The sequence below is a fragment of the Bombina bombina genome, chromosome 1, assembly GCF_027579735.1.
Source record: "Bombina bombina isolate aBomBom1 chromosome 1, aBomBom1.pri, whole genome shotgun sequence".
In the NCBI taxonomy this organism is placed as follows: Eukaryota; Metazoa; Chordata; class Amphibia; order Anura; family Bombinatoridae; genus Bombina; species Bombina bombina.
The window spans coordinates 1,330,731,320-1,330,745,305 of NC_069499.1; the positions used below are offsets into that span (position 1 = coordinate 1,330,731,320).

General features: G+C 39.4%; 1 protein-coding gene across 1 annotated transcript in view; it reads left to right on the top strand.

The window, feature by feature from the left end:
• Positions 1-13,986, top strand: part of FHOD1 (formin homology 2 domain containing 1) — a 387,262-nt gene that overhangs the window by 158,145 nt on the left and 215,131 nt on the right. The window lies entirely within an intron of this gene.

Sequence of the window (13,986 nt, forward strand, 5' to 3'; positions counted from 1 at the left end):
GTGCAATGCTGTTTATTCAACAAAGGATACCAAGAGAATGAAACAAATTTGATAACAGAAGTAAAGTGGGTTTGGTGTCCTTTTTAATATTTTGTTCTTTAAAACTGGATTTGAAGCCATGTTTCATAAGTAATGTTAACATTAGATCAAATACCTATGCAATGGTTCAAATGCATGAAAAGGCAAATACAGGTGGCCCTCGTTTTACAACGGTTCAATTTACACCGTTTCAGAATAACAACCTTTTTTCCAGTCATGTGACTGCTATTGAGAAGCAGTGCATTTATTAAAATAGCCAGTAGGTGGAGCTGTCCGCTTGTGTTGCAGCTCAGCCAAGCAAGCTGAAATTAATCAGTTTAACCAGACCTGAGCTATCGAGCAGATTCCAAAGGAACAAGATCTTCCTGTCTATAAATCAGTCCAGATTGGAATGCATAGTTAGAACTGTTTGCAGAAAAATGCAAGTGAAGTCTGTGTTGTGTGATTATTTTATTAGGTTTATAATGCTGTTTAGCAAATGTTTTTGTTCATTTCATTTAGTTTAATTATATATTCTGTGTTGTGTGATTATTTTATTAGGTTTATAATGCTGTTTAGCATTTAAAGTCTTCATTTCAAAGCTTTAAAAATAATGTATTAGGTGTTACTTATGACAATTTTGAGAGGGGCCTGGAACCTATCTCCCTCACTTCCAATTGTCTTACATTATAAACTGAGTTTCAATTTACAACGGTTTTGATTTACAACCATTCCTTCTGGAACCCAACCCCGGCGTAAACTGAGGGCTAGCTGTACAATGTTGTAGTGAATCTGAAAATATGCTGGTGACAACAGCCATGTAACACTGATAATGCTTTCCCACAATGCAGTTCTTTTTATTAGTATAATAATGCTTTACCCTGCATTCTGGCAAAGTAACTCTTCCTTATACCATGGGATATTTGAGTCGCACAGGCAAAAGGTTACAGAACCTAAAGATCTAAATATATATCTGCAGCCCTTTTCTGTATTCTGACTGTGAGATCCATGATCCTTTCACATTCTGCCAGGCAAGTGAACTGTCCATAATATTATTTTTATTTTTACTCTGTGAGTCATCCTTTTTCTCTGCCATCAATGATATTCTTAGCAGACTTGAGTCACTGTGGGAAGCCACTGTGTTGTGAGCGCAAGCCAAGTGCTCACAATCTCTAAAGGATAGCAATTGCACTGCGGTGGTCAGAGCTTTTAAAGCCACAGTCCTGTAATGTATACAAACATGTCTAATTTCCAGATGTTTTCTATGCAACTGTCAATCTAATTAAGGTTTCTTTGAGACGATAACATCATTCCTTTTATTTGCAAAAAATCTAAAAATGTAATACTTTTTTTTTCTAATAATATTCCTGTACTAACATAGACAAGTTGGATATCTTCTTATCAGCCAGTAAGCAATCAGTCCTTAAAGGACCATTAAACTCGGCATTCAAACAATTAATAAAATGTTTAAATATTATTTCAAGAGAATCATTATTGCAATATAAATTCATTATTTATTTTGCTATCTTTGCTCTAAAATACCCCTAAAAATTGTGCTTTGACTTTCTCCCAGGGAGGTTTGGGTAAATACTTTTAGGCAATTTATGTAAGCTTTTGTTTACTTCAGAAAACAAATATTTGGCGAGGCAGTGAATGTAAAAAGTAACTTTTATTTTACAAAGTTAAAATCCAACATTAACATGATCACAGAACCCAGTACAGCACCGGTCTTATGCGTTTCAGCTTCCGCCTTCCTCATAGACCGTGCTGTACTGACCTTACAGCCTCATTATAATCATGTGTGTTCTCATGTCGTCATTACTCTCCAACAGTTTAACCCTTCACATCCTAAAACTTTAAGTATTCAGTTTCAGTCATGTCAGCTATAGCCTCACGTTACAAACAGTGCTGAATGTCTATATGTATCGGAATATGCTTTGTTCCTTTTTCTTTTTGTTATAATGTTAGCATTGTTTTCATTTAAGCGTTGGAGACGATATTAACTACTGTATTATACCATCTACTACATTATTCTATTTATTGCGCTTCAAAAAAGCTTTTGCTACAATGCTGATAAATCTTATGCCTTATTAACATTCTTAGACCCATCATTCTTACATATTATAAACAAGCCATCAAGACATTTTGTCAATACTAAAAACATTTCAGTCCGTTTCAACATTGGTTTGCTGTGAATACCCCTTACAATACAAAACACATTATTTAGCAATTCTTGAAATACAAAGAACGTCTTATTGTCATCATATATACATTTATACATAAAGATCGATTCCTGTTCATTGCGTTTATATATAAAGATAGATTTTTGTTCGTTGTAAATGGCACAGTACATTGTTGTATAAATAACCTTAGCACTGATGAACTTAACTAATATTAATCCTACATGTGTTTATATGTGTTGTTCAATCTTTTTACAACTTATGTCTCCCTTTCTAAGCTAACAGCTGTTCATTAAACATCTCAAATTAGTATCTTTATTCCCAAAAGTTGATTAGATCAGTCTGTATATTCAGACCTTGGGGAGACCTCGTTTTTAACTTAAAAATCCAAAATGCTTCTCATTTAAACAGAAGCCTCTCTCTTTCACCTCCTCTCCATGGAGTCTTCACATACTCTATTACTTGCCAACTAAGATTATCCAGTTGTTCATTATGTGTAAATTTAAAATGATAAGCAACTTGGGAGCTAAGAAATGGTGACTTACCATAGATATGTTCCTTTATCCTGTCTCTTGCCTCTCTCGAGGTGAGACCTACATATTGTAAATTACAATGTGCACACGTTATTAAATACACTACATAGGTGCTACGACAGTTTGTACAAGAACTGAGGTCAAAAACCCTTTGTGTGACAGTCGACTGAAATTGCTTGCCTACCTGTGTGTAAGTGCAAGCCCTACAATTATGTGCACCACATCTATAGTGGCCCTTGCAGTGTAACCAGCTGCTCTCTCTCCTTGTGTCTTTCATTTTTTTATCTCGTTAGGCGATAATGTGTTACCTAATGTTTTGCTTCTTCTAGATACACATTTGCATCCATCCTTAATCCAAGGATATAGCTGTTCATCTCCCTGCAAAATAGGTAAACATTTTTTAATAATTTTCACAAACTCCTCAAACTGATTACTATAATTTGTTACAAATATCGGAGGATTAACATTCCCATCTGTCTTCATGTTCTTGTCTCTACTTCCCTCATACATCATTAAACCTCTATCAAGTCCCTCTACTTCTTTGCCAGCTTTCTCTATGAGATACTTTGGATATCCCCTTTGTGAAAACCTTATTTTAGAATTACCTATTTCTTGAGCATACGCATCATCAGAAGAACAATGACGTTTCAGTCTAATGAATTCACCTTTTAATATCCCATATTTGGTATGTCTTGGATGCATACTCTTGGAATGCAACAAGCTATTGCCTGCTATCTCTTTCCTATGAAGACCTGTCTCTATAGCCAATATTTCCCTTTAGTGTGAGGTCTAAATAGCTTATTGTACTGGAATTCATTTCAAAGGTGAAACTTAAACCGTTATCATTGTTATCCAAACTTGATAAAAAATTGTTACATTCAATTTCTGACCCCTCCCATATAAATAGGAGGTCATCAATATACCTCTTATATAGCTTTATTTTCCCTTTCAGAGGGCAGTCCCCCCCATAGATATAGGCAAGCTCCCACCAACCCATGTAAATGTTGGCAAAAGCTGGTGTTTACTTCACCCCCCCTAAGATTCTCAGCAGTCATATGTTTGTAAAAGGTGGATTATCAGTTTTGCATCTACAATTATGATAGGAAAAGCATTCTTTGCAACAGTAACTAATTTGAATCAGTGCTAAACCTCCTTAAAGGGAATGTAAAATAGATTTTCCTCACTTGTTATACCAGCTGCAGCGTATAACATGTATAAGAAATTGCTCATTTATGCTTCTTTTTGCAAAATATATAGGTGTATTTGCTCTTTCAAACCTCAGTCCATCAAAATAGGCTTGGCTTGCTAACAGATCAGATCTTGTTATCTTATCACTCAAATGCTTCCCTTTCTTATCTCTGTCACTGTACAATACTTGGAACGATTGAAAACTTTATTTCTCCTGTTAAGTGTAGTCAGTCCACGGGTCATCCATTACTTATGGAATATATCTCTTCCTAACACGAAACTGCAAGAGAATTACCCAGCAGAGCTGCTATATAGCTCCTCCCCTCACATATCATACTCAGTCATTCTCTTGCAGCCTAACTAAAAAGGAAGCTGTGAGAGATCTGTGGTGTTTTTTAACTTAGTTTATTTCTACAATCAAAAGTTTGTTATTTTTAAATGGCACCGGAGTGTGCTGTTTATTCTCAGGCAGCATTAGAAGAAGAATCTGCCTGGGTTTTTTTCTATGGTCTTAGCAGACGTAACTAAGATCCACTGGCTGTTTCTCATCTGAGGAGTGAGGTAACTTCAGAGAAGGGGAATAGCATGCAGGGCTCCGCTGCAACAAATGAGGTAAAAATGAGGTATGTGCAGTAATTTATTTTCTGAGGAATGGAATTGACTGAGAAAATACTGCTGATACCATTGTAAAGTAAGTTCAGCCTTAAATGCAGTGATAGCGACTGGTATCAGGCTGATGTGTGTGTGTGTGTGTGTGTGTACACTGAATGTATTTTTCTAAGGAATGGAATTGACTCTGAAAATACTGTTAATACTGAAATAATGTATGAGCCTTAACTGCAGTAAAAGCGACTGGTAGCAGGCTTATTAATAACACTTCATAACTTTCAAATGTATGTTTAAAACGTTTACTGGCTTGTTAATAGTTTTTGTGAGGTACTTGGTGATAAAACTTATTAGGGCATGATTTTTACCACATGGCCATTTTTGTTTTCTGCATAGAAACAGTTTCTGAGCTTCCCCACTGTTGTAATATGAGTGGGAGGGGCCTATTTTAGTGCTTTTTTGCGCAGTAAAAATTCAGTCACAATCTGTCTACTTCATCCTCCATGATCCAGATCGTCTCTAGAGAGCTCAGGGGTCTTCAAAATCCATTTTGAGGGAGGTAATCAGGCACAGCAGTCCTGTGACAGTGTATTTGACTGTGAGAAAAACGTTAATTATATAATTGTTATCCGTTTTTGGGTACTAAGGGGTTAATCATCCATTTGCTGGTGGGTGCAATCCTTTGCTAACTTAATACATTTACTGTGAAAATTTGGTTGCTATAACTATTTTGGTCATTGTTATTTCAACTGTGTCAGTTTTTCTGTGCTTCTTAAAGGCACAGTAACGTTTTTTATATTGCTTGTAAATTAATTTTGAAAAGTATTTCCAAGTTTGCTAGTCTCTTTGCTAGTTTGTTTAAACATGTCTGACTCAGATGAATCTCTTTGTTCACTATGTTTAAAGGCCAATGTGGAGCCCAATAGAAATTTGTGTACTAATTGCATTGATGCTACTTTAAATAAAAGTCAATCTTTACATGTAAAGAAATTATCACCAGACGACGAGGGGGAAGTTATGCCGACTAACTCTCCTCACGTGTCAGTACCTTCGCCTCCCGCTCAGGAGGTGCGTGATTTTGTGCCGCCAAGTACATCAGGGAGGCCCTTAGAAATCACTTTGCAAGACATGGCTACTGTTATGACAGAAGTATTATCTAAGTTGCCAGAATTAAGAGGCAAGCGCGATAGCTCTGGGTTAAGGATAGAGCGCGCGGATGACATGAGAGCCATGTCAGATACTGCGTCACAGTTTGCAGAACGTGAGGACGGAGAGCTTCATTCTGTGGGTGACGGATCTGATCCAGGGAGACTGGATTCAGAGATTTCCAATTTTAAATTTAAGCTAGAGAACCTCCGCACATTGCTAGGGGAGGTATTAGCGGCTCTGAATGATTGTAACACGGTTGCAATTCCAGAGAAATTATGTAGGTTGGATAGATACTATGCGGTACCGGTGTGTACTGACGTATTTCCTATACCAAAAAGGCTTACAGAGATTATTAGCAAGGAGTGGGATAGACCGGGTGTGCCTTTTACCCCTCCTCCCATATTTAGGAAAATGTTTCCTATTGACGCCACCACACAAGACTTATGGCAGACGGTCCCTAAGGTGGAGGGAGCAGTTTCTACTTTAGCTAAGCGTACCACTATCCCGGTGGAGGATAGTTGTGCCTTTTCAGATCCAATGGATAAAAAATTAGAGGGTTACCTTAAGAAAATGTTTGTTCAACAAGGTTTTATTTTACAGCCCCTCGCATGCATTGCGCCTGTCACTGCTGCGGCAGCATTCTGGTTTGAGTCTCTGGAAGAGGCCATTCGCTCAGCTCCATTGGATGAAATAATCAACAAGCTTAAGACACTTAAGCTAGCTAACGCATTTGTTTCTGATGCCGTTGTGCATTTATCCAAACTTACGGCTAAGAACTCCGGATTCGCCATCCAAGCGCGCAGAGTGCTATGGCTTAAATCCTGGTCAGCTGACGTGACTTCTAAATCTAAATTGCTTAATATTCCTTTCAAAGGGCAGACCTTATTCGGGCCCGGCTTGAAAGAAATTATTGCTGACATTACGGGAGGTAAGGGCCATGCTCTACCTCAGGACAGGGCCAAATCAAAGGCCAAACAGTCTAATTTTCGTGCCTTTCGTAACTTCAAGGCAGGAGAAGCATCAACTTCCTCCGCTCCAAAACAGGAAGGAGCTGTTGCTCGTTACAGACAGGGCTGGAAAGTTAACCAGTCCTGGAACAGGGGCAAGCAGGCCAAGAAACCTGCTGCTGCCCCCAAAACAGCATGAAGAGAGGGCCCCCTATCCGGAAACGGATCTAGTGGGGGGCAGACTTTCTCTCTTCGCCCAGGCTTGGGCAAGAGATGTCCAGGATCCCTGGGCGTTGGAGATCATATCTCAGGGATATCTCCTGGACTTCAAAACTTCTCCTCCACGGGGGAGATTTCATCTTTCAAGGTTATCAGCAATCCAAATAAAGAAAGAGGCGTTTCTACGCTGTGTACAAGACCTCTTACTAATGGGGGTAATCCACCCAGTTCCGCGGACGGAACACGGGCAGGGATTCTATTCAAACCTATTTGTGGTTCCCAAGAAAGAGGGAACCTTCAGGCCAATCTTGGACTTAAAACTCCTAAACAAATTTCTAAGAGTTCCATCATTCAAAATGGAAACTATTCGAACCATCCTTCCCATGATCCAAGAGGGTCAGTACATGACCACAGTGGATCTAAAGGATGCCTACCTTCACATACCGATTCACAAGGACCATTAACGGTATCTGAGATTTGCCTTCCTAGACAGGCATTACCAGTTTGTAGCTCTTCCCTTCGGATTAGCTACGGCTCCAAGAATCTTTACAAAAATTCTAGGATCACTTCTGGCGGTACTAAGACCGCGAGGCATAGCGGTGACTCCGTACCTAGACGACATTCTGATACAAGCGTCAAGTTTTCAAACTGCCAAGTCTCATACAGAGATAGTTCTGGCATTTCTGAGGTTGCATGGGTGGAAGGTGAACGTGGAAAAGAGTTCTCTATTACCACTTACAAGAGTTCCCTTTCTAGGGACTCTTATAGATTCTGTAGAGATGAAAATTTACCTGACAGAGGCCAGGTTATTAAAACTTCTAAATGCTTGCCGTGTCCTTCACTCCATTCCACACCCGTCAGTAGCTCAGTGCATGGAAGTAATCGGCTTAATGGTAGCGGCAATGGACATAGTACCATTTGTGCGCCTGCATCTCAGACCGCTGCAATTGTGCATGCTAAGTCAGTGGAACGGGGATTACTCAGATTTGTCCCCCCTACTAAATCTGGATCAAGAGACCAGAGATTCTCTTCTATGGTGGCTTTCTCTGCCACATCTGTCCAAGGGGATGACCTTTCGCAGGCCAGATTGGACGATTGTAACAACAGACGCCAGCCTTCTAGGCTGGGGAGCAGTCTGGAATTCCCTGAAAGCTCAGGGATTATGGACTCAGGAGGAGAAACTCCTCCCAATAAATATTCTGGAGTTAAGCGCAATATTCAATGCTCTCCTAGCTTGGCCTCAGTTAGCAACTCTGAGGTTCATCAGATTTCAGTCGGACAACATCACGACTGTGGCTTACATCAACCATCAAGGGGGAACCAGAAGTTCCCTAGCGATGTTGGAAGTCTCAAAGATAATTCGCTGGGCAGAGTCTCACTCTTGCCACCTGTCAGCGATCTACATCCCAGGCGTGGAGAACTGGGAGGCGGATTTTCTAAGTCGCCAGACTTTTCATCCGGGGGAGTGGGAGCTTCATCCGGAGGTCTTTGCTCAACTGATTCGTCGTTGGGGCAAACCAGATCTGGATCTCATGGCGTCTCGTCAGAACGCCAAGCTTCCTTGTTACGGATCCAGGTCCAGGGACCCGGGAGCGGTGCTGATAGATGCTCTGACAGCCCCTTGGGTCTTCAACATGGCTTATGTGTTTCCACCATTCCCGATGCTTCCTCGTTTGATTGCCAAGATCAAACAGGAGAGAGCTTCGGTGATTCTGATAGCGCCTGCGTGGCCACGCAGGACCTGGTATGCAGACCTAGTGGACATGTCGTCCTGTCCACCGTGGTCTCTGCCTCTGAGACAGGACCTTCTAATTCAGGGTCCTTTCAAACATCCAAATCTAATTTCTCTGAGGCTGACTGCATGGAGATTGAACGCTTGATTCTATCAAAGCGTGGCTTCTCGGAGTCGGTTATTGATACCTTAATACAGGCTAGGAAGCCTGTTACCAGAAAAATTTACCATAAGATATGGCGTAAATATTTACATTGGTGCGAATCCAAGAGTTACTCATGGAGTAAGGTTAGGATTCCTAGGATATTGTCCTTTCTACAAGAGGGTTTAGAAAAGGGCTTATCTACTAGTTCGTTAAAGGGACAGATTTCTGCTCTGTCTATTCTTCTACACAAACGTCTGGTTGAAGTTCCAGACGTTCAGGCTTTCTGTCAGGCTTTAACTAGGATTAAGCCTGTGTTTAAGTCTGTTGCTCCGCCGTGGAGCTTAAACTTAGTTCTTAATATTCTTCAAGGCGTTCCATTTGAACCCCTTCATTCCATTGATATCAAGCTGTTATCTTGGAAAGTTCTGTTTTTGATGGCTATTTCCTCGGCTCGAAGAGTCTCTGAGTTATCTGCCTTACATTGTGATTCTCCTTATCTGATTTTTCATTCAGACAAGGTAGTCCTGCGTACTAAACCTGGGTTCTTACCTAAGGTAGTTACTAACAGGAATATCAATCAAGAGATTGTTGTTCCATCTCTGTGTCCTAACCCTTCTTCAAAGAAGGAACGACTTTTGCATAATCTGGACGTAGTCCGTGCCCTGAAATTCTATTTGCAGGCAACTAAGGATTTTCGTCAAACTTCTTCCCTGTTTGTCGTTTACTCTGGACAGAGGAGAGGTCAAAAGGCTTCGGCTACCTCTCTCTCTTTTTGGCTTCGTAGCATAATACGCTTAGCCTATGAGACTGCTGGACAGCAGCCTCCTGAAAGGATTACAGCTCATTCTACTAGAGCTGTGGCTTCCACCTGGGCCTTTAAAAATGAGGCCTCTGTTGAACAGATTTGCAAGGCTGCGACTTGGTCTTCGCTTCACACTTTTTCAAAATTTTACAAATTTGACACTTTTGCTTCGTCGGAGGCTATTTTTGGGAGAAAGGTACTTCAGGCAGTGGTTCCTTCTGTTTAATGTTCCTGCCTTGTCCCTCCCTTCATCCGTGTACTTTAGCTTTGGTATTGGTATTCCATAAGTAATGGATGACCCGTGGACTGACTACACTTAACAGGAGAAAACATAATTTATGCTTACCTGATAAATTCCTTTCTCCTGTAGTGTAGTCGGTCCACGGCCCGCCCTGTTTTTACGGCAGGTCTAAATTTTAATTAAACTCCAGTCACCTCTGTACCCTATGGTTCCTCCTTTCTCGTCTGCTTTGGTCGAATGACTGAGTATGATATGTGAGGGGAGGAGCTATATAGCAGCTCTGCTGGGTAATTCTCTTGCAGTTTCCTGTTAGGAAGAGATATATTCCATAAGTAATGGATGACCCGTGGACTGACTACACTACAGGAGAAAGGAATTTATCAGGTAAGCATAAATTATGTTATCTTCTAACTCCCACTGTGAGTGTATTTTAATAAAATGGATCATTAGTAACAAATGAAAGGAGAGAAAGTTTTTGGTAAACCGTCCCTTTAAGGAAAGAGATAAGGGCAGGCTTCCTTAGTCTCTTTCAACTGCACATGTGCAAACAGAGTTTGTGCTATAACTGAATATTAGTTTGTGATTGCTTAGAAGGGATTCTTTTGTTCTGGGTGGACAGGAAAAACAGTGGACTTCGCCAATGTGTTTAACCCTAGTAAATACATTTTATGTCTTGGCCACCTGTGTTGTATTCACTGTATGTTACTGCTTTAAACCGATAATCAGTGTTTGATACAGATTTCTTATATACTTGGGGTAAATTGCCCTATAAATCTGCAGTAGGAATTTCCTATTCGTATTATTGGGAACCTCATGAATATATCCTGCATCCAATTGCATTTGCTAGTGAAAGTGTTTAAAGCCTAAATGTATATGAAATGGCTGATATAAACCTCAGAATTGTTGTTGCCTTACAAGTACAACAGAGATTAAACAACATTCAAATCCCTGACAACCTGCAGATGGTCAGCTTAGTCACTGGGAATATCTCAGAAAGCACAGCCTCTATTTTACCTGTATGAGATTTACCATTTATAAACTAGATGAGTACACTAAATATGTTTAATCAACAGCTTTATTTTAGCACACTTTTTATTTAAAATAATATATAACAACTACATGCAGAAATCTTATGGGAGAATGCCTACAGTACAGTGGCCTTAATAATGTGCTTTAATGAAAATGTTTAGTTTTAAACGTTGGTTGCTGATGCAGATAATGCAGTTGTAGCACATTGATGAAGCTCTATAGAAGACTCATCACCCTGGCAGCTATGTGCATCACATACTGAATAAGCTGTCTGCCCAGTGAAAGAGGGAGCGGTTTCACAGTGTCATTGACTGCGTGGATCCCCATATCATACACCAGCATTCAGCTTCAATCCCTGCCCCTATCTCTCACACAGCTCTTCTCTTAAAGGGTAAACATGTCAGCTGACATGTAGTAATATATGTTTATTATTTATTTTGTTCCAATTTCCTATCATTTATGTCTGCAAATTGTGGGTTTTCTAGTTTTTAGAATTGGAAGAGCACATATCTGGCTTCAGCAGAGATTATACAATAAGGAATTACAAACCAATGGGAATGTTGCTAGCAAAATGACAGTGGCTAGCTGTGTCAACTCTTACAACTGGCAAATAAGGCAAGTGGTAGGTGAAGTGTGGTTATTTTAAAACAATCGCAGCAAACAAATGTTTAATGCATTTTAAAAAATCGCCCTCACTGTTTCCTAATGTTCTGTTTTACCTACTGGAGTGTATTACATTGTTTATAAACAACTCCATGAAGCGTGGTTATTTTGCCATTTGTAATTACTGTTTTGCCTGCTGAAACCAGCACCCATATTGAAAATGTTAGTACGGCAGTATATAGAAAAGTTAGGTAAAAAAGTCACACTCCCATTGATTTCATATATAAAAATAAACCTAAAAGAGCAGTTTTAGGACACATTTTATACTCTAGACCAGCGGTCGCCAACCAGTGGTCCATGGACTACTGGTGGTCCACGAGAAGATGTTGGTGGTCCTTGACACCATCAAGCAGGAATTAATCTACTCTGATGGTGTCACCCCTGTCGTTCCACAACTCCCTACAGTGCCTGGCTGTACATCAGTTAAAACCGACGTAGGAGGAGATAAATTACTATTTCCCTACGCACATTGCGCACTACTGCGCAACTTGCGTAGCTAGATTGTATTTTTAATTAATCCCGCCCGGCGCACTGTTCAGAGGAAGATGCTTCCATTCTAAAGCCAGCAGAGGTTGGTATAATCTTGTCTTGAAATAGTGGAATTAAAGTATATTAAAAAAAGAAAATCTTAAAAATGTTTTCTCATATTTCATTTTATATTCTTCCCTTTTCTTGTCTCTTTGTAGTAGTTTTCCTAATTCCTTCAGATGGACTTACATCACTGTTTGTCTTCTTCCCCTCCATCTTCTTTTTTTTTTTTTTAATTAAATATTAATTTTTAATTCTAATAATTTTTCCCGCACAAAGCCATTCCACCTGAATTCCAGTAATTGCCATCCATCAGATAAGCCGTATCCCACCAGTATTATAGTAATTGCCAGTAACATCAGTGGTGGTTAGCTCACATCCATATTGAGAGCTTTCTGATATAAACTTAATTTACGACTCCAATGTCTGTCTATGATCATAAGTAGTTTTGAATAATTCCTAACTGGGGAGGTAACTTGGAAGTCTTGTGGTCCTTTTTAACATAGTTCTTTTTTCCCCCACTTTCTGCCTCTCTGTTTCCAGCTAAAAGTGGGCACTCACCCTTCATCTGTCATTTGGAAGTATTCTCTCAGTTCTGTCATTCAGTTAGTTAATTCCAAAAAATAATTCTTAAAATTGTGTAAATATATGCATAATATAAACTTAGCTATGGTTATACTAGTTAAGTACAGTATGTGTGTGTGTATATATATACACATACACACACACACACACACACACAAACAGTATAAATGTTTGTACCTTTTAAAAAAAAATCATGTTAGTGGTCCACGGGATTCAAAATTGTGAGTTTACTGGTCCCTGAGGCCCGTAAGGTTGGCGACCCCTGCTCTAGACCAGTAAGAGCTGTCCAGGAAGTAAATGGGAGGGACTGTAATTACAAGTATTATTTTTATTAAAGTATTGTATCCGTTTATTTAGTAACTAACTTGAGCTTGACCCCTTTTTATACCATCTGCTTTTTAGTTCTATTTTTCAGCGCAGAGATCACTATTCCTTTTTAAGTCAGAATAACAAGTCATTGGAGACAAATTAAAGGGAAAACAATTTTACAGTACTCTGTCCCTTTAAGGTGGGGTTATTGGTGTTCCAAATGACAGGCAAAAGAAAAAAAAAGGATACCAAGGAATTCGGTGTGGAACTTATTTTGGCAGAAATCAGCAATATGGGCTTGCATAGTGTATAGATGAGGCCGTAACTATGGGCTACAAACCTATGATACAAATCTGGTGTGTAGGGATTATGTCTAATTCTTATTGGCTGTTTAATGAAGCACACTTGTTGACATGTTCACAAGCACTGCGTAATATGTGGTATTGCAACACTCCAGCCTGTAAAGATATGATTGTCATTGAAATAAGTGTGACTATGTTTATATAAATATATATTTATATTATTGTAGAGAAGAGATTGTAAACAATTAAAGGGGCAGTCTACACCAACATTTTTACTGTTTAAAAAGATAGATAATTATTACCCATTCCCTAGTTTTGCACAACCAATGTGATTACCTTGTATCTAAGCCTCTGCAAACTGCCCCCTTATTTCAGTTCTTTTGACAGACATTAATTTTAGCCAATCAGAGCTGGCTCACCTGAACTCCGCGTGCGTGAGCACAGTGTTATCTATATGACACACATGAACTAACACCCTCTAGTGGTGAAAAATGGTCAAAATGCACTTAGAGAATAGGCGACCTTCAAGGGCTTAGAAATTAGCATATGAACCTCCTAGGTTTAGCTTTTTAACTAAGAATACCAAGAGGACAAAGAAAAATTGGTGATAAAAGTAAATTGGAAATTTGTTTAAAATGAGTTTTTTTTTTTTAACTAGACTGTCCCTTTTAAGTGAGGTAAATCAATGCACAGCAATCTTTGTAAAGGGGGATGTACTTATAATGGGACATGAAACCCCATACTCATGGTATCCTTTATTGAAGGAGCAGGAATGCACTACTGGGAGCTAGCTGACTACACCAGGTTAGC